Consider the following 25717-nt stretch of genomic DNA (forward strand, 5'->3'; position numbering starts at 1 on the left):
CCCTCTGTTCACATAGTAATAATGTATTACAGAATAAAAATGCTTATTATTTTAGTATATACTGGATTTGTATACTTTAGTTCTCACAGGAGTCAAAAATTAGAAAATGCTTCAAAAAAAAATTTAAAAAATGAATTTGGACAATCTTTCTTTAAAGGCTTCTAGACTATTTTTCTACATCACTATAAAAAATTCCTCCAGAGTACAAGAAGCTAATGTGAAATGAATGTTCCATTGAAGGCACAAGCACAATTACTAAAAATAAGGCATGAAAGAGAGCATCAGAAACATCAATTGGTGTATGATTGAAGTAAAAAAGAAAGATACCTTCCTGTTACAATGTGGGAAAAAATGTCAGACTGTAAATTAAAATTTCTCCATATTGGTTGTACTAAACAGAAAAGAAAGCCTTGGAACTGTAATAATATTTATATTGTTAAATAATACTAGGGACTTAAGGTGCTGAAAAGGGCTTAGTAAACATACATCATTATCTAGAAACACTTCATCCTCATGAAAATTAGCAGGAAAAAATAATTTAATTAAAACAATCATGATATAGCTGTGGCAGTAATTTTTGAACTTTTTTTCAGGTAAAAAAAAAGTAGTTCAGTGAACTAAACAAGCCATATTTCAGAGGAAAGTTCTGTATGAATGAGCCACTATGGCAGCAATGTCAATAGCCACTGCTTTATGCACAGGTAAAAAAGTCCAAAGTACAAGACAACATGTAGTGCAGAATCCTGTTAAACAAATGCTCAAGAAGGAGGTTTTAGAGCTGACTTAAGTCAAATCTTTCCCAGCTGTATACAATGAGGGAGAGTGAAGGTGGACCTTTCATTAAATGAGCACACAGGGTAAGGAATTTGAATCAGGCTGATTGTGTTTGCAGGATTACTAAGAATTTTCAATGTGCTGTATACAGGGAATCAGCAAAACAATGCAAACCCAGAAAATCCAGGAAAACTGGTAGGAGGTAACTATAAAATAAATAAAGTGGAATCTATGGAAACTGCATAGTTAAAATCTATATCTAACTTACGGTTTTCCATGAGAATGGCAAAATCAAATGAGTATACAATGTTTTTAGCTGGTATTTAACATGACTCCATACAAAGAAAAACAAAACAAAGAGAGGGTAACCTTAAAAAAAGTCCTAATAGAACATTTCTGTCTTCCTGCAGTCAAGGACATGATGGCTCAGAAGCATTCATCTACCAGCATTGCTTTGGCATTTCTCCCAGAACTTTCAGGGTCTACTTGGCAGAAAATATGTAGCTGAATAATTTTAGTGTACTGAACATCTTTCATCCCATGCATCAGAGTCATCTTCATGGAAACTCTGCTTAAGCTGCAGGGGTGTAACCGGGAGCAACCTCTGTGTTTCAGCTTCCTCAGTGATAGGAAAGAATCCCTGACAGCTTCTGGGCTATTGTTTTGCACAGCAGCCTCAATTATGCATGTGTGGGAGCAGAGAAGAAGGGATACACCTATGTCAGACCAGAGGCAGCAATCCTCATCACCTGGCATTGGTAATCAATTCTAGAAAGTCTTATGGTCAATATAAAAACTCCCATGAATATAGTGACCTCCTGTTCTTGAACTAACAGGTCAGTATCAACAATATCGGTATAGCAAAGTCCATCACACTCAAAATGAATTTACTGATCTTAGAGCAGCCCACAACCAGAACTCAGGACCAGCATGATCTTGGTTCTGTGGCAAAGACAAAACAGCTTGAAATATATCTCACCTGTAGCCGTTTCCTTTTCCTCACAGAGAATTTCTTCCTTTACTTCTCTTTGCCTGAAAGGATATCCCCACCTTGTTTGTGTTGAAGGGGAGCCCTCACTCCAGCTCAGATGATGTGCATTTTCCACCATGAGATCCTCAGCAGGAACAAAACTGAGCATTGCATCAGGCCTTCCTCCTGCACACCTCAAAGTTTAGAAAATGACATCTCAGTAGTGTCTACTTCTCTGAATGTTAATTTCCTCATCTTTCCATATAGCCTGCTTAGAGGTTACATTATTTAATCTGTTCAATTTAGAAAGTCTTCTTTCTCAAAATTAAACATAGCTGTAGTGCCAGAGGTCCTTGTGTGACTCCTGGGGCATGGGTCAGACAATCATATTGTGGCCAGTACCTGCAGCACATGCAGACCAAGTCCAGAAAGTCAAGTGGCTGCTTTCTCAGAAGATGTCCATGTCATAAGTGGAGTAGTTTTTAAACTGAGCTTTTAATCATTGTGCCATCTCTTGTGATTAAATACTAAAATTCAAAAAAAAAAAATAAGGTAACAGTCACAAAAAGAAAATACCAAATTCTGGAAGAGAGGAAACTGAGTGAAAAAAGGACTAAAAAGGGCAAAGAAGAACCTAAAAGAAATATTCTCAGAAAGTCAAAGGATTCCATGCTTAAACAACAACTTCAAAGCTGAAAAAAAGATCCTTTGCATACTTTATCAGTAGGTAAATAAAATGTCTGTCCTCTTTTGCATAGAAGTTTGGAAGGTCTAATCAACATTTTTTTTATTCTTTAATATACACAAATTACATGAAGGACTAATGGATCTTTACATGTATTTGGCGTAACCCACAAGCCACAGGGCAGTTATGGTTTATTGATTGACAAGATTTACTTACACGTTTCACTGTTCAGACTGTTACAGAGGGTTTGCATGTTTTTATTGCTTTCCACACCTTTCCACCCCTTCACTGATAATTTAAGAGCTGTTAGTCTCAGTTCATAGTAATTGTGAGAAAATAAAATTCCATCTGTTTCTGTCAGGAAAAGGAAAGATACAGAAGGGAATGAGAGAATCAACAGAAAATTCCACTTGCTAGACATGCTTTGCTACTAGCTATTACTTTTCTAAGAGATGCCTTACACAAAGGACCTAGAACTGAGCATATAAACTGTATTTTAGTTTTATGTATGACCTTAAGTTAAGCAGTTCCAAGAATATTGTGCAAATCACTATTCTTTGACTGTTCAGCTAAATCCATAAATATGACTCCCATGTGCAAATAATGCCATACAGAACTATTTAACTAACAAGCAGCCTAGAGCTCATTTTTTCCCTCACTGGGTTTTCAGTTCCAGAAATATTTGTGATAGGAATGTGTAGGAACTCATGCCAGAGTTGTAGAGCATAATAGCAAAATTCAGGCGTCTGTCTTTGCAATCTGTCTTTCCAATAGCTTTGGAATGGCTTAAAGGTGAACAAATAATGAGGAAGAGAGACAGAAAGATGAGGAGGGAGACACATATGCCCAGACAGAAGCAGAGATAGATTTAGGATGAAAAGCCATTAAGAGTTAAATGATCTGCAAAGAGTAAAGCCTTGAAATTAAATTTCACTCGGTATCAAATAGGAGATTTAAGAGAGGTATGTTAGAAGAGGCTCCTTTCATGAAAATGCAAATAGCAGCAAGCTGGTTTAATTATAGGCTGTAAGTGTTGCATGATGGAAGACCAGAAAAAAAAATGCAAAAGGGAGCAGAACCATAAACCCTTCCCACTGGTATTTTCAGGTCTTTTTTAAATAACAGTAATCTCGATCAAACAATATTTTGCAGCTACATTATGCTTATTTTTTTAATAGTTCATTGATAGTTTTTCACGTGCATACAGTGGTGGGACTTCTTCTGCTTGGAGGTATCCCTTCAAGGAGGACATCGCAACTAAAAGGACAAGATGTTGTCTGCTTCTGAGGGATGGAAGTGCAGGCATGAATCCCATTTTTCTCCTCATCTGGAGACCTGCATACATTGCTGCCAATGGCAAGATTAGATCCCATGGAAGAAAGAGATGGAAGTATCTGGATGAGGCAGCTACAGACCACAAAGCTTTGCCAGCAAATAAGGCAGATCTCCCCTACAAGCAGCTGTACATAATGCAATCCATTAGTCTTCTGTAATTCACTAGTTCATTTCTAGTATAAAACACTGCTTGCTGGCAAGAGGAGAGCATAAAGAAAGCACATATTCAAATATGCTCTGCCTAAAGGTAGTAAAAATACAAGCAGCTCACCTTAGTAGCAGAAGTGACAGTTCTCTTGTCCTTTTCACCCCCCCGTGGCACACAGCAGCCAGCTCTGTCTCAACAATATTTATGCTTGCCAGCCCCCTAATTCTAATCTCTCCCCTTCTTCAGTGAGAAAAATATGTCCCTTTACTTCCATTCATGGAGAATGAACTAAAACTAAACCACAATCTTTCAGGAATTAAGTATTTGCATACAAAACAGGTCACAGAATACATTAGTAATGTGTTTGAAGTCTGGGAACAGAGTGGTGATGGGTGCTTCATAAAAACCAGAAAATGATAGCTCTGAAATTGACAAAGGAAAAAATATTAAACCTCTCAGTGTTCACATACATTAAATCCCTGATGTTTGTATTGTGTTTTAGAGAGGCAAACACTGCTTTCCCAAGACTTTTTTGCTTTCCTTCAGTAGATGTCACTGCAGTACAGGGTAACTAGTTCCAACACAGTTTTGGAGAAAAAGATATTAGTTTCACCAGGGAGTGGTCCACAATGGAGAACTGCAGCCTTATGTTTTCAGATTTTCAACAGCGAGTATCAGGCCGCACATCCAGATTTTTTTCTTAGACATTTTTTTCCTGGTTGGGGACTAAACACAAGAAACTATTCACTGTCGTGGTTGGATGCTGTTAAAATGATACTAGGGAAGCTAATCTGGGATAACCATAATTCTGAACCAAAACCAGCTACTGTGTAATTCATTCATTTTGCCTTTGAGGATTCAAATCACCACCTTTTTTCTGATGCAGCTTCCAGCCAAGTCATTAATCCCACATCCCATTATTTTGATCAAGACTTGAACTTTTTTCTCTTCATTCTTGGCTACAACTTGAAAGCCAAATCTCTACCATACTAGTTCTTAATTTTTCTGATTTAATATATTTCACTTTTAAGATGCTTATATGTAAAACAAAATGTTTGGTTTAACCAGGGTCAAGGGGTTTTACTCAAAACAAGAAATCTTCAGACATTACCCTACAATGAAAATATATTAAATTAATTGGTTTACTAAGTTGAGAAAATCCATTTGAAAATATTTCTGGAAAATCCTGTATGCCAAACACAGAAGGATTGAAGCTAAAAATGGAAAATAACATAATGTATGTAAGAAACGACATCAGAAACTGAGGAGGGTTTTGCAAGATTAAAAACATACTTTCATCAAGCTCATGTACAGTTAAAGAAATGCGGTTGCTAAGAGTCATCAGAATTTAGTCAGAGCATACAAACTCCTCCTCTCTTAGTCATTCCTAGAAAACAAATCAGAACCACAGTCTGCTGCAGCTCCCCAGGCTTAACAACCAAATCCCTTCTCAAAAACAAGAAGGAGAAAGCTTATCTTGGAAACAGGTTTTTTTGTGGGCATTTTGACGGGAATGCTGGTGGAGAGCACCGTGGTGAGCACGCAGGACACGAGAGCAGCAGACCTTTGCCCAGGACAGGTGAGAACAGAACCCTCTCACCAGGAGCTCCAGCTGCTGAGCCTTTCCAAGGACTGAGTGCTCTATTCAAGCAAGATGGATCCCGTCCCAAAGCTTTGCATGTAAAAACACACACTTTGAATTTCACAGGAGCTAAAGCTGCCTGCCAGGAGAATTAGGCACAGAACACTCACTCAGCCCGTGGGTGTTCTGTGCTCACATGGGGAAGCTCCCTTTTGATCTCTGGGCATGGTTTTATGAACTGTTCTCTGCAGAAATCCAAGCTCCAGGTGACAGAAGCACAGCAAGGCCCACGTCCAGGAAAAAAAAAAAGTCCACTTCCAAACAAAGCAGAAGCAGCTGCAGAAACAGGAAAGTCCCTAAGAGAGAAGCCAACACTATTACCAAGCAGCAGGGCCCTCCAGTGTAGATTGCTGAAATAAACCTGGTCTCAGCCATTTAGATTGCATTCAGGCTGAAGTCTGTATTAGGCATCATCCAAACAGACCTGCCAAATGTGGTGAAACATAAAGATCTAGACTTGTTTAGGAATGGCACTATTAACATCTATTCCTTCTCTCAGCTAAATGAATCACCTGATAGTTATTAAAAATAGTTTCTATCAGCCTTTCCACCACCACCTAATGAACACACTGAAGATGACAGAGTAGGAATCCATAGTTCATTTCCCACTGCTCTCTCCAGAGAAAAGCCCACACATCTGAGTAACTATTTGCAGATGATGTCTGGAAAGAAAAAAGAAAAATATTTTGAGGGACTCTGCTTTAAAGCCACCTTCTACTAAGATGGCTAAACAGAATTTAAGATCATTATTTTTACCATCCAAGTTTGAAAATTTTGTCTTTATGCTACATCTTCCTTTCTTACTCCTTCTACCTGTCTTCTTTTGCAGCTTCAAATTTCACACCTACACCCTTCTTTCCTCCCACTCTCTTTGTCTCTGTAAAAAACCCCTGTCATCTATGACTTTTTCATATGTTGCTCCTTTCGCCCTCACCAAGTCTTGGATCCTTTTTTTTATTTTCCCTCTCTTTCAGAAGTTTCATTTCTATCCCCACAGATACATTTCATGGCAGTCACACTGGACTTTTGCTCTCTCTTTGTCCATACTCTTCCCAGGGTACATCCCTTTTACTTTTTCTACATTATTTACAGCATTAAATACGACCCTTCTCAGTTCCCCCTTCTTTCTGTCTTTCCCCCCCTTCTTTCTTTCCATCTTCAGCCTTGTCCTCTGATTTCAGCTCAAGGCATTATTTTATTTTCACCATGTAAGTTTTTACCAATTCACCTGAGCCCTTGGCTGAAGAGTCCCATGTCTCCCTCCTGTGTTCATTCTTCCTTCAGTTCAGCCTATACCAAGGCTTACAACCTTGCACTGATTTTCATCAGCCATACTCTTGAATCTGTGACACTGTTCCTCCCTTTTAAACAATGATCATATACCTTGCACCCTCATACTTGAGGTCATCTTCCCCTCAAGCCTTGTCAATCAATCCTTCCACAATTTTCAGATGATCAGTAATTCTCGGTATTTGTCTCCCTTCTCTTTTTCCCACATTTCTTCATTTCTCCTTTCTCTTTTTTTATCCCAAGGATTGTTGTTAATTTTCTATGTCCTTCACCCCTTTTTGCAAGCTTTTTTTATCCTTCTATATTTCTTCCTGTTTCCTAGTTAGGTAATTCTCCATTCTCCAGTAGGGGAACATCTGTCATCTCAAGTAGGATTTTAGTTACCCTGAATCATCCTCCCTTTTTCTCCACTCCTCTCTACTCTGCATCTCCTTCACTCTGCACATTGGGACCTCCCCAATGTCTTCTACATGAAGATATGTGCTTTCCATCACTTCCCTTTCTGTAACTCCTTTCCTTTTTCCATGTCACATCTAAAGATTTTCTCTTTTCCAACTCCTCCATTTGCCTCAGTTCTTCCATCCTGAGCAAACGGTTGTTCACGCCTTCAGTTCTCATGCTCCCACCAAAAACATTCTTTTTCTGATTCCCTTTTCTCACCAGCTACAAACTGCTCTTCTCCTCATTCCCATCTCCAAGCTCATTAAATTTACCTCTTCTCCAGTTTCATTCCAGAACCTCTGTAAACTAGGTTTCTCCCCTTAGACACAACATAATCTGCTTTTACCTTTGACTGTTACTGGTTTTGAACTGAGCTAAAGTTGAAAAATAACAATTCGTTACTGGAACCTTGTCCTTCTTAAGTGTCCATGAATTTTTTTGTTGTTGTTGTTATTTTCTCTCCGTGCGTGTATCCATTACCACTTCGTTTCACTTGGCATTCTTTCAAAACCCACCTCCAGTATTTATGACAATGTGACCCTATGATGATTTAGTTATTATTTTGAATATTCATCTCTTCACTGCAGATCTGACTGTTTTTATTCAAAGGAAAGCCTCAGAAAATTTGGCTCAGGTTTGTTCTCCAGGGACCTGACCCCAAAAATGATGTGTTTAAAACAGCAGTTTCAGTTGCATCTCCTTTGCAAGTCACCATGACAAATCATATCTAGCCTGCCACTTATCTGCACTTTCCACCTCCATCTTTTTTTCATAGCTAAATTATGCTGAAATCCTAACAAGACTTTTTTCTAACATCTCCAGTAGAAGGGTTTTTGCATTTATATGCATACTTAAAACTCATCCAAATTTTCATTTTACCACACATTTATTGCTGCAACATCTGTTTTCTTACCCTTACCACCAACTACCTTAATAATTCATCATCACTATGGGAAATGGCAAGTTCTAAATCTTCCACTCCTACAACCCTCTCTTTGTTCCCTGCATCTTTACAGCCCTAGGATACACTGTCTTCATTTTGAAGTCCATTTACAGTTTGTCTCCACTATATCACCTCCCAAGCTCTCACATCCACCCTACCCAGGATGGTAGGTATTATCTGCTTGTTAAAAATTCAGGAATGCACATCCATGTTATCTCCTGTGTGCTTCTGTGTGTTCTTGCTGAGTTCCTCATAAACATCAGGAAAGCCACTTCAGTGTTTTCCTCAAAAACCTCTCTTCGAGGTTCACCTTTGCCATGATGCTACAAATTTGGATACATCTAGCCAACTGTCTATCGTGTGTGTGAACTACTTCATCCTTTCCCAATGGTCTCGTACTATGAACCCTTGAATTATAAGGCAGGGGGAAGCAAGGATGATTCTATTATTTCGTGTTTGTATGAAACCTGATCTATCCACATAAGAATTCTCCCCAAGAATAAGACTCTATTTAAGAAAAATTTTGATGATAATACATGTTACAATAAATAAAAATCGAAACATCTCAGCTGCATTGATACTGTTGTCCAACCCCTCTTCCTCTGCTATATTTAAATTCAGATTTCAGAACATAACCTTTTGTATGTCAGGCTCCAAAAACACCTATACATTTTTTCCCCTTACTAAAAATACATTTAAACAAAGTTATATTTTTTATTTAATTGGAGTTTATATTTAATGGTACATCAACCTAGCTGAAGTTTTTTGATTGTGTACACAGACATTAAATGTAGAAGCATGGACTCTCCATGCAGCTTGGCTTAGTAAGACAATTAACAAATTCTATTCCTTACAGAAGGAAGAGTGATTCTTCTTTTATATGGAAACATTGTCTCTTAAAAATTAGGTCAAAAGAACCCTCAAATGAGGGACACTGCTGGTATGGTTGAAAACAATAGTAACTACATAGGTTAAATGCAATCAAGAGAGAAAGGAGTAAGAAAAAGTCAGACAGTAAAGGAAAGTATAGCATTTAAATATAATGAAAGGGACATGTTTGGGAAACTTTATGTAAAGCTACATATGTTCTGAAAATGGGACTGATTTTAAGAAAATAATCACTACAAAAATATGTGAGTTATCCTATCTAATCTGTCATCATTGCTAGGGACACCATAGGGACATTCATTCTGACATCATTGCTAGGGACACAGAGCTCCATGGGGGAAAAACAGGTGGAAAAAAAAGTGATGTGCGAGTCTGTAATGATATATGTCAGTACCATTGTTCTGAGATGAAGGTGAGGACCGCAGCATTGAAGGGTCTAGACAACCAGGAATTGCCCTCAAGAGCTTTACACACAGACTAGCACAGCAGAAAGCCACCCTGCAATCATGTCATCTTACCCCCGTCTTGTTCCAACCAAATGCTGACATAGAACTATAAATTATGCCCAAGGATGAAATACATCATGGGCAAAGCTACCTATGTACACGCTGAAGGTGCCTATTATACACAGTAAGAGATATTAGGTTGAATTAAATCCATTAACCACAACCGGTCATTAATATTGAAATAAAGATGTACAGCTCTTGAAATGTCAGATTTTCTAAATTACTGTAGTCTGATAAAAATAACAAAAAGACACCGATTTTAGATTTAAAAAAGAACAGCAAAACTGTTTTTACTTTGCTAAAAGTCAATTTACTTCATTGGAAAATACAATGCAAATGATCACTTGCACATATAGGTAATTTTCTTCAGGTATTAGAACTGTCATAAGTACAATAAACTACAGTAAAAAGACGACTGAATTCAGAATATCTAAAATTAAATGCCAACAACTCAGTTATTCATCTTTGCTTCTGCAAGTCAAAACAGTCACATTCTGATCTTGCAGGTTATAATTAGGCTGAGTCCTGCCTCTGTAAAAGCAGAATGTGTATCTTGCGATCTACCCACGTATGTTTAGGAAGCCAGTAGAAAGGGCAGTGCTAATGCATAGGGAGAGAATACAGCAGGTGGTTAAGAAGCACAGAAAACCTATTTTTAAACTAAGAGGCAGAGAGGAGGTAAGCTCTAGATCACTGGTACTTTTCATAGCCTAAACAAGTAAGACTACTTCTTAAAGACCAAGTACTATTTCTTCTTTTACTTTCCTGCTCTCCTTCATCTAGCTTAGAAGCGCTGGGTAGAGCTGCTTGTATTCCTGTCTCAGGGATCTGCAGAAAACCCTCATCCCTACCAGCACACACACCCCACCCACAGCAGGAAAATCTTGTGGAGTGAACCACTTGCCATTTTGGTTGCATCGCCCACCAAATGAAGGAAGAAAGAATTGATTTGTAGTCCTTGCATAGAAATTATTGTGCACTCAGGAATAAAGCCATAGCTCTTTGATCATGAGCCATATCTTCAAAATGAAACGATCAAGAGCAATACTTGCAAATTACACATTTTAAAATATACATTTTAGGAAAAGTTTTGTAAAAGGATGCAGTCAGTGCAGACTCTGCCACCTGAGAATTGTGACTATTGCCTGTATTAAAAGTGCAACACTGTACAGGAAATTCACCATAAAATTATTTTTAAACTACTGATTGCACAACTGAGAGCTTGGTTCCCAGGAAAGCAACAGCCAGTTTGTTGAGAACAATAAAGAAACCAGTATCACTCCCTTTTGTTACACTGTTTTCTCTTAAGACCTTAGGAAAGAAACAGTATCTATTGACTATTTCATGGTTTTTCTTTCTACTGTGTGTAATGAAATGTCATTGCAAGAAAGAATAAATTAATATTCTGCTACTATCCATGTGCCAATTTCTGCACTTTGCAGCTAAGAACCCACGGATTTTTGCCCTTTCAAAGGCTCTTCTAATGCCATGATAGTATCTTGGCCCATTTATATACATTCATAGCTGACTAAACTAATGCGCATTACTCAATGTCCCCTTGTCTCTCACTTCCAGTTTACATCAAACTTAGTCCTACTTGGCTCTTAGCATCAGTGAAAATACAGATGCAGTGGGTAAGCAGGTCTCTCCTTCCAGGCTCTAGGACATTGGTTGGCCACCAAACCAGGAGCTGCCTTTGCACCCAGCTGAAGTGGTGACTCACAGGTGCTCCAGAGAAGTAGGACACGTGTAGAACTTGGCACTTCTTGCCATTTCCAGCAGAACAGATCAGACTGCTCTGATCTGCACAGGAGACCCAGCCTGACATTGAGCCAGGTAGTGTCTGGGACCAAAAGGGGAAGTCAAAACAATCTGGCTGCTGCCTTCAGGTGTTTGCTTCTGTCCTTCATCACTCCACAATTCCTTTAGGAGTTCCTGGAGAAAACACTTAGGTGGCTCTTAGGGAACTTGGGTGTTTCCCCCTTTTTAACAGGAAGTTTGTCTAAAAACAGACATCTTGTTAGGAATGAGACCTGCTTATTTGTATTCAGAGTCATATATGATTGCTTCACCTGGTAAAACATATTTTTTCCTATATTTTGTTTTAGTGACTTTATGAAATGTAGTCTAGCTTGCCAAAACAAAACATCTATAACAGATGTGTCAGTAAAAAAGGATTTGGCCTCCACATCATGCCTGATTTGAAGTGTTCACATTAGAAAATTCCATCTTTATAACTGAATTAAATTAGCCTTATAGTTTTGGAGACAGTAAACAAATATTTGTTGTATTCTAACATTTATGTTACAACCACAAAATGAGGGCAAAAAATACAATGATGAATATGGAAGTAACCTAGAAGACAAGTGACCTATGATGTTTGATCTCAGACATGTAAAATTATGGACTGCTGTCTACAGTTAAGCTCCTCAAGATTAAAGTTTATAAGAAAGTGTCTTAACTATCAAATAACATATTTCTCTCACACACACACCTTCCAAAAGTAGACAGATCTCAGTAAAAGGAATAACTACATCATGTTAGTGCATGAAACTGGTTGCATGTGAGAAGCACTGCAAGAAAAAGAAATTTGTGTATGTTGTAAGAAAAATAATCTCTCAGCTCTGATTTTGCTACCTCAGTGGCTCTCTCTATGCTTTCTTACAAAAACTTACGTGTGCTACATTTCTTACAATCTGGCCTCATATTAAAATTACAAGATACGCTGATAGGAAAAAAATGTTTTCATTGCTAACATATGTTATTGGAAGTTCATTCAGTTATTTTTAATCATTAAACCACTACCCAGTCATTTATCTTAATTTTAAACTTGCAGCACCACTGCTTTCTATCCTGGAATCTGTTGCAGGTGTAGGGAGATTAATAAGGACCACAAAAGCCATTGACAATATCTGAATCAGCAGCAGTGGTAGCACATTTCTTACCTCAGTTCAAGTTATCTTTATAGCTGTGGATGATGTGATGTACTCCTGACACAAGAATATGGGATGATCCATACATGGACTAGGAGTTCCGGCAGACTTTTAAGCATCAAAGTTTTTAGGTATCGGTTGACTGCCAGCTGTGAACCAGGAATCAGATGTTACACTAGAAATCCCCTGGGACCTTCCATCTGAACTACAAAGCTCCAAATCTCCAACTTCACTGGCAAGCACCAAGTCTAACAGACCTGTGGAGTGCAGCTGCTGGTGCTGAGAGCCTGATCTCTGAGCTGTACTCACCTCAGGGGTTCCTGGGGTTTGACTAGCTCAGTTTGAGTCCTACCCAGTGCTCATTTGTGGCTGGAACACATTAGTTTAGCTTTATACAAAAGGGATCTATTTCATGCACTCCAACACCACTCCACACTCTGAATTACAGCACTGTTAGCAGAGATGATGACAGCATTTACTTCAAAAGTGCATCTCTGATCCAAACTAAAACACTTCAGTGCCCCAAGGCTCATGAAGCAGTCTGTGTGGAACAACAAACGAAAATGAGATGCCTGATTTTTATGCACTGCAATGCCTTAAATTCTGCTATCTGTCTGTGCAGATTTTTCTAGGGTATATATTCTTATAGAAGAAATATAATTTTGGTTGCAATACTCAACCATTGCTGAATTCTGCCGCATGTTATGTCCACTGGGCTTCATAATATTTTTCTAATTTAAATAACCATTGAAGCATACCAAGAAAATGGGAGTCGCGTTCAAGCATCCATAACTTGCAGAGCTACATTTTGCCGTGATGCATCTGATACTCGATGTCGGCTGGAAAGTGGCTTTTAGTTTAAAACTGTTATTATGTGTGAGCAAAGCTAAAGGTGAAAGCCTTGCAGGCGCCAGCCACAGATTCTGCAAGCCCAGATGAGAGTTTTGTTAAAAAGGATGGAGAAATGCTTAAGGGCTGGAGGCATTTTCTCCGGAGACACTGATTTTTAACATTCCCTTCTCTCCAGCCGCTCTCCTTCTCTCCACCCATCCAGCAGAAGCAGCAGCAGCTCCCGCGGCGCTTCTCCCACCTCCCCGCCCCGCACCCGGGTGACAAACGGCTCTGCGCGCCGGAGGCGGGGACCAGTTTCCATGCCAAAAAAATAAAAAAGAAATTTAAAAAAAATAAAAAGCGGAAGCTCATCAGTTCCGCGGAATCCCCCGCACGAAAAGCCCCCTGCCCCCTCCCTGTCAGGGAAGGACACATCCCTCACAGCCGTGCGCTGCTGCCGAGGGCTGGCCCCTGCCCCTTCACCTGCGGAGGTGTCCCCACGTCCCCCATGACCGAGCCTATGACCGAGCCTATGACCGGGGCTGCGACCGGGACCGCCCAGCGCGACCCTCAGGGACGCGGCCGCGCCCGCTGCGCGGCACCAGCGCCGCCACCGAGCCGGCCCCGAGCGGGGCGGGGCCAGGGGCGGGACACGGGCCACGGCGAGCTGCTATTGGCCAAGGCGGCATGGGCGTGGTCTGGGACACCTCGCTGCTCGGCTATTGGTGGGCGGAGACGTCAGTGCGGGCTGGGGGCGGGTCCTGCGGGCAGCGGGGTGGGCTGAGCTGAGCTGAGCGCGGCGGGCGGGGGAGCGCAGCGAGGGGGCGGCGGCGGCGGGCGGGAGCAGCGGCAGCAGCGGCAGCGCGCAGGTAGGGCAGTGCGCCGGGAGCTCGCCCCGTGCCCCCCGCCGCCCTCACCTGTCACCGCCCGGCTGCCGGGCTCTTGCCGCTACTGCGGCGAGGCAACCCCGCGCCTCACCCCCTTCCCTCGGCTCCCTGTCTGTCCCTCTCGGCCAGCCGTGATTCCCCAGCCGCCGCTGGCGGCCGCCTGCCGCCCTCCTCCCATCCCGCTGGGACTGCGGTGTCTGCGCCCGGCTCCGCTCCCAGCCCAGGTGCGCCCGAGGAGCCGGGAGGGGCCCGGGGGCGAGGCTGCGGCGCCCGGCGGGGTCCGGCGGGGTCCGGCGGGGCGCGGGTCCCCGGCCGCCCCTCTCGGCGGGGGCAGCGCCGGCGGGCGCGGCCGCCCTCGGTCCCGCCGGTGGTGCCGCGGGGCGGGGGAGCGGCCGCCCGTGGGATTCCGCCCGCGGGATTCCGCCCGTGTGCCTTGTCTTGCGCGAGCTCTCCCCGCTTCCTCCCTAAATACCTTCTTCCGTCGCACTGTAAGGGCTTAGGGCTTTTTCTGAAAAAGATGCTCCTTATATTATTATGATTTGGGGGAGGCAGTGTTTCTCTGTTGGGTGGATTTGGGGTTTTTTTTGTGTGTGGTTTTGGGTGGGTTTTTTTTGTTGTTTTGTTTTATTTTTTTAATCAGTCACCCTGTTGCTGGGCTCATGCATTGTCGGTGCCGGTTGTAAGAAAACGTACTAGTTGTTCCAAGGTAGGCAGGTGGTGATGGAGAGCATCAGAGGGGCAACACCCAGGAGAGAAGGCTGTTCCTCACCTCGAGCCGCTAGGAAGATGAGGGATGCCGGGATTCCCATCGCTGGGCTGTTCCTTGCTTCTGCTCTCAGCTTTCATCTTTTATATTGGCGGGTGAGCAGGGAAGCCTCGGTTGCTGTCCTTGGAGTATATGGAAGGCGAAAGGATTTTTTTCAAGCAGGGGTTTTGTGCGTCTGCAGCAATGCCTTTTCTAGGGCTGGAGGAGCAAGGAGCTGAGCTCCTGTTCCGTTCTCTTTATGAACGCGAGGGCTCTGCACGCTGTTGCTGAACTACTCCAGCCTTGCTCGCAGAGATCCTCCTCCTGTCTGCATCGTGCAGTGCCGACCATGGCTGCGGCAGGTAGCTGAGGCAGCAACAGCCTGCCACTGCCATGGTGAAATTAGTAGTGATTGTGCATATTCCTGGCTGCTGTGCCTCGGGCGAGGGAAGCTATTACCTGATTTGTACTCAGTAGGCTCGTCAGGATGGTAATACATTAGTCACGGTCACATCTGGAAGAATCATTTATTACTAATACATGTTTATCTAGTAAAGCTTTGCAAGATCTTAAATAGAGAATGTACGACAGAGGCGGGCTGGGAAAATCCATTGGCATGCTGATAAATGCAGATCACAAGTGCCTCTGCAGTATTGCATGAGAGAAGTTTAAAATTGTCCTCTTAGTTTCTTTTGTTTTCCTCATGCCTCTCTGCTGTTTTTCAGGGAATTGTTAAGCACCACCAGCTTCCAGTGTAATGAAAGATCAAGTTGTATGTGGCCAGCTGATTCTGGCTCCTTGGCTAGTACAGTCTACAAATCCCACTTTATTTTACTGTCTGTGTGTACACTTAACTATTTAGTTCCCAGATGCGGTGTGTGTCAAAATTTAGCATTTTCAGGTACTCTTTTTTTGGGTTTGCCTAAAACAGTGTGATCATTAGGATTGTTCTTGTCTTACTGTGTGTGCTTTTAACAGCAAAAAGATGGGCAGTTGATGAAAAAAACCCAAGCTTTTTATAGAATACATGTGTGTAGTAGAAGCACGAAGTGCCATTTTTAATAGGTGGATTGAATAAGAAAAGTATTGGCCTTTGCTATTGTGCAGACTTAAATACTACCTCTAGTTGTGTGGGTGTTCAAAATTTCTCTCATTTTGCTCATCTGGCAGTAGGAAAGAAAATCTCCCTCTTTGTACTTCTGGCATGATGTTCTTCAAGGAGAGATCTCTTGCCTCAAGAAGCCTCCACATTGAATAACTCTCAGGAATATGGCCTTGTTTGCCAGTATTTACCTGAAACTGTAGTGTTTAGGTAATAACATCAGAATTGTGTCAAAATCTTGGTTGCCTTGATTTAGCTCCTTAGATTTTTCTAGCATGCAGAAGAACTGGATGGCACATTGCAGCTGGTGAAAGACCATATTTTATAGGAGCATGGAAAAATCTAAAGCTGTAGAAATTAAATGTTGCAAGGAGCAAATGCTATACCATGTTTTAGATATTTTAGAATTAATTTCAGTGGGTGTTGGACCTGCCATCTCCTGCTGTTGAAAGCAATTATCTTTAAAAATACACATTCAAAAATATTTGCATTATGCTGATTTTTTAACTAAATGTGGATAGTTTTAGTGAATCTGATATATAATCCATGGTTTGTTCTTTGTTTTTTTTTTTAACGTTTTAGGTTGGAATTTTATGGAAGCTGAAACTAGATATTGTTTTGATTCCTTTCGTCTGACTTTAAAATGAGTGTTACAATAAACCTCTTAATGTAGCTGATGTGCCCTGGCTTAGTTTTCAAAAGTTGTTGTTGAAATGCAAGAAATTGCAGACCCTTTCTAATGTTCTCATAGATCCTATCAGTTTATTTTAATAATGATGGGGGAATAAATAGACTTGGAGATTTGAGTACTGAAATGCATATTCTAGCTGTATTTTCCTAACAAAACCCTTGAAATTATACATTTCATAAGTTTTCTTTACCAATGAAGCAGCTACAGGGAAGTGTAAAAAACTGTATGATCAGTATAAAAAGAGCCTCTTTATAAAATAGACGTTTGGGTTAGTTTGGTAGAAACTGTTACTGGAGCACTAATCTAATTAACAGCACGTTCCTATATTTAAAGGGTGGCTACAAAGAAGATGGAGGCTCCCTTTTGCAAGGAGTCCTATAGAAAAGATGAGAGGTGATGGGTACCAGTTATTTCTGGGGATATTCCAGTGGGATGTGAGAGGAAAATTTTTCACAATAGGAGCAATCAACTGTGAACTGTAGTCCCAGGCTGGCCTTACACTGGCGTGGCTCTTTCTGTTGTTGTGTGGAGCAACACCATGAGTGGGAGGAGAGCTAAGACTCGAAGGAAGTACAAGGTAGAATAACAGAATAATTTCTGTAAGTAGAAAACACCCTCTGTATATATTGAAAAGTCAGTTCAGTGCTGCTATAAAAATAACTGTTTGTAATACTGACTATATATGGAAACTCTTGAAAACTGCTCACATGTAAGCACTGGCTTTCACTCTCTCTCAAACATATAACAGCAGTAGGAATCTGGACAGAAAGGACCTAACCAACAGTTTTTCGTGGGTACTATTTGACTTCTGACTAGGATATGAGTCCTTATTTATGAAATCTTTTTTTGTTATATGCTTATTGTGTGCAAAGCATGAACATGGGTCATGAAACAGTAATGAGAACTACCCTGGAAATGTGTTGACATGGAGGATAAATGTGTCATTGTGAGCTGTGTGCTCATCATGGGGAAGAAACAAGAATGCCTTATATTTATCATAATTTCTGTTTGAGAATTTTAAAGAATTTTAGTTTTACCCATGAGCTAAACCTATAAACTCTAGATTATTATCTTGATTTTTACTTCCGAACATTCTGATGTTATTTCTGACACGAGAATGCTGAGTGTTTGTAATTTAATGGATAATAGAATTAATTTCCTGGTTCCAAATTCTGTATTTCAACTCTGATACTTTAGTATCTAGATTAAGATTTGTTAGTGAATGGTTATGCCAGTTTTCTGCATCAGAATCTGTAAGCATTAATTTTGTAATATAAATTAAAACAAACATTAAACCAATACGTAAATGGAGGAAATCACTGTTACAACATCAGCCCTGTTGCTCAGTCTATATAGTTTCATAATGAAAAATGTGGATGAAGGAAAAATGTTACAATTCTGAATGTTCACAAGACTAATGTATTCAGCTTTTAACTATTTTTAAATTTAGAACATGGTAATATATTTCTTTGTCACTGTTAATGAAGATTTTAGCATGGCAGAAATAGTTGTGTTAAATATCTTGACTAAGTCACAAAGAAAGAACAAAATAAATATAAAAGGTGCTGCATGTTTTAAACTGTTGCTATAGAAATATTGCATTTATTTTTTCCTTCCCTTCTCTGAAGGAACTGTGAGAATTTCATTGGAGATAGGGTAGCTTTCAGGAAATTTCCGTGCCTGTTTCCTTTAAACAAAGTCACTTTCAGAAATGAATGTATGGGCTCTCAAGTTAGTTGTGTTCCTCTTCTCAGTCATGTGAAGTTTGAGGCATAAGTTACGTTTAGCTGATGTGGAGTAAAAATAATCTATTGCTCTGTTTTAAAATGAGGAAAATGCATATGGATTAGCTATAGTTATTATATTATGACTTTCTGTGATACTGAACTGTCAGATGACCAGAAGCTTTTAATTCTAGCCTTAGTGTAATTAGATTTATTTTTCTAACATCACTTGAGCAGGGATGGTTGTGTGTTCCGGCTTGGCTTCAAATTTTAATTCCTAACTCAGCCTTTTACTGTTGGAATTGCCTACTAGTGTCTTGAAATTTAATTTAGTTATTTATTTATAAGAATGGGATAACTTAATTTAACACTGACACTTATTTAGAGAAAAGAATTTAATTTTAAGATGGTGATGTAGTTGGCACTTAAAAGGAATACTTGCTTGGAAATATTATTAATAAAAAGAAGAGGTGGGGGAGAAAATCCCCAAAGTGTAAATCAACTTTTAACTGAATCTTCAGTATGCCTGCCACATAGAGCTCCATTGTTTTAGTACATTTTAGTAAATTATATCACTGTCTCTGTTAATATATTATTACAGATGACTTTAGTAGTACAGTTGTTGATGGTAACACACTGCTGTATTCAGCTGAAGGAAGGGGAGGATGTGGCTGCAAGGTTCTGTAGAATAAAATATTTGCTCAACTATTAGGTATCAAAATATCTTTCTTGGAGCTCAAATATGAAACCAAAACTTTTTTTCACTCCTTTTTCATGATTAGATGTCAGTGTTTGAAAGTCGTCCTGTATTGTAGGAACTGTACATTTCTTTGTGAATTTGGAGGAACAGTTTACACTTAATATGATTTCTGTTTAGAAGTATGTTTTGGCTGACTTCATCATCACATTCAGAGAAGTTTGGAACCTAAAATTCTATTTTTTTTTAAGTCCTTACTAAATTTGTGATTCTCTGTGATTGCTATCTCGTGTAGAAACACCCAGAGTTTTCCAGTGTGTTTAGTTTGCTTTGAGTTAGTGCTTATGAAGTGAGCAGCTCCTCGGCTGTAAAGTCCCACTTTATATGCCAAGTAAGTGAATGTACATCATTGAGGGCTTTTCAGTCTCATCACTTCCTGACTTTGAGAGAGTAGATCCTTCTGTTTGGCCTGCATGTGATATTCTGGGTGATATTTTAACTTGTTAAACCAATCTGATTTCATGGCTGCAAAATAACTACCAGCTTTTTAAGCTGTGTACTAGCAAGTGGGACTTTGTACTTCCATATATTTGTTTTGAAAGCACAGAATCTTTTGAATTAAACCTTAATTAAACCTTGACCAAGTAGAAACCTTTATAAGCTTTCTACTTGGTGCTATATTTCCTAATCTTAAGAAGGTCATATTTATTTTTTATCTATTTTTCACATAATTCATTCCTCAAAAGGTCCCGTGTTTGCCTCAGCGTACATCAGCACTGTGCTGGTGTAGAGCAGAAGATTCAGTGTGCCCTGAGTGTTGGGGACTCACGATGCTCGGTGGTGTGTGCTGCTGCTCTTCTCTCTTCTTGCTTTTCATCTGGATGCATTTCTAGGTGATGGTGAAGAGGATGGTGTTCTGGTGGGAGATCTGTAGTAGACAAACTTTTTTTCTGCTGGGAGGATTTGGCTATTACCCTCTGCTGGCTCTTACCCTTAGCAGGCACACTGAGATTTGTTCTATCTTGCGTGTTGCAGCATATCATGTTAATTGCAGTTTTGTCACAGGCATTTTCAATTAATAAGTTAGTGTAGTTCGTCATTCTGCTTCTTTCAAGATGGTGAGAGTGGGTTTTGTTTGTTTGCTTTGTTTTTGGCGTTGGTTTTGTGTTTGTTTTTGTAGGCTGCATTTTTAGCTGTTACCTGAAATACTAATAGCAAAACCGAGGTGCATGGAAGGAGGCATGTTGTAGTCAGCTGTTGCTAAAGCTCTTCTTGTCAGACCTATTGCACTTAAATTCCTGTTAACCTGCTGTGTTCAGGAAAACTTTCCAGTAGCTAAAAACAAATTGCAGGAAAAGTTTCGTTTTTGGTTTTTGATTTTGAACACTTGGCAGCATTTTGTTTATTCCCTGGAGTCACTTAAACCCTCTCTACAAATATTTGTGCACATGGTGAGTTCAGCATGTGTTTGACTTTAGTTGCATTGCTTATAAAGGAGTGTAAGCAGGATTAAGGACCATTTGACTTTGTGACCCCTTTCAGAGGTGAAGAAATCTTAAAGTTGTCAAAACATACAGCATCTTCTATAGTATATGGAACTGGTTTTAACACATCTTAATTGATATTTGAAGTTGATCTTGTTCAAAATGGTTGGTAGGCATACTGAAAGCTCTTCAGTGTTTTCTGTGTTGTGTAAATATAAATGTAATGATGATGAACAGGAGATGGGCAAAGGTTTATAATACATTAAGACAAGTTTGCTTGTAATGTTATATACCATTTGAGATGAAAAATGGTTTAGTGTGTTTAATGGTTATTTACAGATAGGATTATTCATTAAAATTAAAGCTGTTCGTTAGTAAAAAACTAAGCAATTGTCATAGCAGTGACAGTAGCTGTTACTAATTTTCAGTGGTGAACCTCAGAATATACACTACTTTTAATTATAACCTTTTTTTATTGCAAGATGGATGTTTACTGAAATGAGGCTGTATCTATTAATAAATATAGAATACTCCCTCTCCAACTTTCTACTGCTGTTTTTGCTAGGATTGCGTAAGGTATTCTGAAGTGATAATTAACATCAGTGATGGAAAAGGGCCCTCAGGAGGTTTTCTAGGTAGACCTTCTGCTCAAAAGCAGTGTTTTCCTAGAAGTATGTTTATTCCTAAAATGTCAGTAGGAAGAAGTTGTGTAAAACTAAATTATTCTTCTTTTTCTGGGGAACGAACACACTTCCCTGCTCAGCTCATGGTAATGACACTCTTGCAATATTTTCTTTTGAGCACTTGAAAAGAGAATTCTAACTAAAACAAACCAAATATCTTCAGTGCAAGCAGACTTACCCCCCCCCCCCCTTTTCTCTTGGCTCTGATCTGCCTCTGTTTTTGTTTCTACTCTTGATCTACTGCATCCACAATGTTGCCATCAGGTTGGTTGCTTAACCTCTGCAAAAATGCTTCCAGTCATCCTTGCCTTGCATGTTGGACAAGGATGGAGTCTTCCCAAACCTACCACTCCAGACGTGTGCGCATATAGTATGCTGTTATCTACCTACACCTATAAGCTTTTTCAAAAATCCAAAGAAACCCCCAAGTCGCCTCACCTTAACTAATCCTTTTATGAAAACACCTACAAGAATCTGTGCTGACTTCAGAAGTTTCATGCTTTTAAAACTTCAGTCTACCTTATGGACCTCTTCACACTTTCCTGATCCATCTGTTCATCTAGCACAGCTTCTTCTCTATCCCTTCACACAATCTTAGGCTGTTGAGATGCAAGACGCCTTTGCAGATCCTTTAATTGGTAGTAGTCTTTATTTTTACTTCTCTACTTCTTTTTGTATTTCTTGTAAAACAAAACAGACAGCCCCCCCCCCCCCGCAATGACAGAAGAAAGAAAAAAATGGACAGCCTGAAAAAAAAACCACCCCAAAATCCCATGCTTTTTTTTCTCCCTTCCTTGCTAGCATTATTATTACAAAGGATGTTTCAAATTACATGCCATTATAATGTTTTTATGCAGCCATTCCTTTTCTCCTTAACTGTGAAATCTTGTTTGTGTGCAGCTTGTTTTTAAAGGCATTTATTTATGAAGTGCTGTGGCTGTACATTGTGATGTACAGTCAGGAATGTGTTGATCTGGTAAGTCTACAGACTAAAGCTACTACGTTATGCTGTGTGATAAAACAGAAAGCCTGGAAGTGAGGAGTGGCTAGTGCTGATGAAATGCTTTGTGGAACAGGTGGGACTTCAAAGTTTTATTTTAGTTTGAGGGAAGGTTGCTTATGCAATTGTTCCATCTGTCCATCCATCTGTCCATTAGCCTGTCCTCCCACTCTGCCAGTAACTTCTGAACTGCTTGCCCAATTCCTAGTCAGCTTTGGTAGAGGGACCATGTTCTCCAGGCCTGTTGCATGCATATACAGGTCTGACAGAAACAGGCAGATAGTTAGAGAAGAGATTGGACAAGAAATGGGGAAGCCCAGTCTGTGTGTCTGGGCTGGCCTGTAGTAATGACCAGCATGGTATTTGCTGCCTTCTGCAAGGCCCTTGTGCATAGGGAAGGTCAGATGGAAAGTGGGAGAGTCATGATGCTGCTGTAGGAGGTTATTGCATGTACATGATGGGAGGGAAGTTACAGGGGTGATAATTTGGGGATATTTTTGTAGGTGAGAAGCAAGGGTACTTTCATGGATGGTCATGGGACCCAGAGTTACTGTGAGAGACCTGTTTGATGGTCTAACTTAGGTTTTTAAAGAATTTCATGTCTTTAAGGGAACTGGGGAAAGAGCTGCTGGGCTTAGATCCATCATCAAGAGCAAGGAGGAATAGGTGCCATAGAAAACATCATCTGACCCATGTGGATAAGAGGTGGTGCATATCCTATGAATCATGTCAGTGACAGAAATATGAACCTGATGAAGGAAGAAGACTGTCAACCAGCCAGTTGGAACTTCAAACATAGAACTTCATCTATAGAAATGAGGGAGATTAGAGAGAAAAGAGGTTCTGTAGCACAGCAAATCAAATTGAAATATTTATTGAAAAAATTGGAGGGCTCAAATGTTTTTTTCAGCTTGGAATTTAAAGAAATCCATAGCTTCAGGACAGCAAACATGTTGCTTGACTCTCTTTAAAGTCTTTACTACTGGTATAAATAAAAACAGAATTCGGTACGAAGGTGACAGTGTGGGATGCCCACAATAATAGTAACAAAATGGTATTTTCAGAAGGTGAACTGTGTCTCTGCTTTTCCCAAGCAAATAGCTATTCCTGTCATTTGGAGATCATTAAATCTGTTCCAGTAAATTCTATACACATTGACGTTTTAGTTGCCTAAAGCTCTATGAGTGAACAACATATCTGAAAAAAAAAGGCATGGACTTCCATCTATTAACCTAGTTGTTTTTCAGATGCTTCTGCTGACTCAATAATATTATGTGACTCACAGAAAAAAAAAATCAATGTATATTTGTAATTAATGTATTTTAAACTTAAGATTGTTTTAACTAGAAGTTTGGATGCTTGGAGATGTTTGGGGTTTTTTTTTTCCTTCTGAGATAAATCACATTTGCTTACATAAATAACTGTAAAATACAATTATTAAAATTGTATTGCAAGTAATATGTATGGATGAGGGGAGATAGGAAGACATTTGTATTAAGGTCAAAGTCTGCTTGCCTTTGATCATACAAACCACTGAACAGCCCTGGGAGGCTTGGAGGCCAATCCTGTATTTTTCCATACCAGTAAAATGGGTGACCTTTTGTTTGACTGTTCCAGTTATAGTCACTTAAAATAACATTTGAGCTATTGTTGGCTATTTCACTGAGAATGGAAGGCAGATCAAGCTTGTTATCTCGCTGTCTTCAAAGAAATTAACAAAGACGAGGTAAGCTGTCCTTAAAGAATTAGTCTACATAAAGCTTCAATGCTAGTGAGAAGAGATTAAACAGTTTATTTTTTAAATAACTGAACACACTAGCAACTTTAATTTCGCATTTTAAAATCAATGGATAATCTTTAATAAACCTGGTTTTACACCTTTTCAATAGCTCAGATTTTAAAATAATTTGTTAATAACAGTTCTAACTTTCTCTTTGTGACTGTCAAAGTATATTGGGATTTTTCTTGCTCACTTTCTGATATTTTGATGATTTTTTAATCACTATGTAACTTGTACAGATATAATTACAACATATCAGTTCCCTCCAATTTACCAAGTCCCATGCACTGTTAGCAATCCAAAACCATTCAGATCCACAAATTTGGGGAATAACTTCTAGTATTTAATATACAAGGTTGATGGAAGTAATGTTACAAATGCATGAATGTAATGCATGAAAATAAAAATGTGTTTTTACACGGCTGGATCCCAAAGGTAAAGCCTAATGCTTCTGGAAGTTGCTGTACAGATGAATGACCTGACCACTTCAGCACTTGTGAATGTAGCTAATACTTGGGGAAATACAGTGTATTTCCTACCCTTAAAGCTGATATTGCATACAGTGCTGAGAATGAAACAGTGGAAGCTGGGTTGCAGTAGTGAAATGGAAGCAGGGATGAGACTGGTCTGTTGAGCATATTTACAGATTTTTCATCTGCTGTGGAGCCCTGACATTGAGAGAGACATGTGTTGGGTAATCTGGAAGGCTGTGTGCGTTATTCTGGGCCATGTGATCGAGAAGGGTCTGGTACAAGGCTGTGGTGAGAAGTTGCCTCTGTGGACAAGGTTCCCACTGGCCTGGAGTGTTCCTGCTCAAGGTGGAACACCAGGTGAGCTGTACTGCTCAAGTATGGCATTATACTGTGGATAGCAGTCCTTGTGCTGTGTTGCTAATGTTAGAGAGGATATGTGCTAAAGATTTAAACTGGGCAGCTGCAGATTCAGTTTGATGCTTAAAGTGTGGGGTTTGACAGCTTGGTATGTAGCATATCTGTTTGTACAATGTTAATTTGCATTTTTAAAAATCATTTCATGGCTCATTCATAGCTCTTGGAATGAAAAGCCAGTCCACCTGTGAAGCTGAAATAATTGGATCTTATTTGAGGTGCAGTGATAAAGACTAAAATGGACCTTTAGGATCAATGGCATTTGTATGATGCATGGTAAATTTTTTTCCAAACTTCCTTTCCCTTCTCTAATAGGCTGTGCCATTTTATTGAGGAATTGCGGGACAGATTAAATTACATATGGCTGACTGTTGTGGTGAAGTTCTCTGCTGTAAATCAGAAATAATTCTGAATGTGATGTAAATTGCTTAATGTCTACAAATGCCTGGTAGTTACATAGAACAGATTTTTGGCATCATACCAGAGCAGAAGTGACATCTCTAGTATGCTTTAACCTGAAGTTAGAATCTGGAAGTTAAATATTGAAAGCTGAGATCTTTTTCAATGTTTGATAACCCTGCTTTTGTCCAGTTACATGTTGCAAGCAAAAGCACAAGGTTATTACTGCAGTGTAGTGTGTGTTCACATTTG

The 25717-nt window shown here is 39.8% G+C and overlaps 2 protein-coding genes across 18 annotated transcripts in view; one reads left to right on the forward strand and one right to left on the reverse strand.

Annotated features, from left to right (window-relative positions):
* SCML2 (Scm polycomb group protein like 2) overlaps positions 1 to 14094 on the reverse strand; it is a 98720-nt gene extending 84626 nt beyond the window's left edge. For 4 of the 13 annotated variants that reach the window (XM_072934276.1, XM_072934272.1, XM_072934299.1 and 1 more), the window contains exons 1-3: positions 13870 to 14093; positions 12568 to 12704; positions 1754 to 1938 (exon numbers count right to left, since the gene is read on the reverse strand). The gene's annotated coding sequence lies outside the window, so the exon portion shown is untranslated. The other 9 variants (XM_072934318.1, XM_072934292.1, XM_072934244.1 and 6 more) reach the window with 8 other exon arrangements.
* Positions 14095 to 14127: 33 nt separating this feature from the next.
* CDKL5 (cyclin dependent kinase like 5) overlaps positions 14128 to 25717 on the forward strand; it is a 129821-nt gene continuing 118231 nt past the window's right edge. For 2 of the 5 annotated variants that reach the window (XM_072934353.1, XM_072934384.1), the window contains exon 1: positions 14128 to 14255. The gene's annotated coding sequence lies outside the window, so the exon portion shown is untranslated. The other 3 variants (XM_030281648.4, XM_072934373.1, XM_072934363.1) reach the window with 3 other exon arrangements.

Source organism: Taeniopygia guttata, chromosome 1 (genome assembly GCF_048771995.1).
Source record: "Taeniopygia guttata chromosome 1, bTaeGut7.mat, whole genome shotgun sequence".
Taxonomy (NCBI): domain Eukaryota; kingdom Metazoa; phylum Chordata; class Aves; order Passeriformes; family Estrildidae; genus Taeniopygia; species Taeniopygia guttata.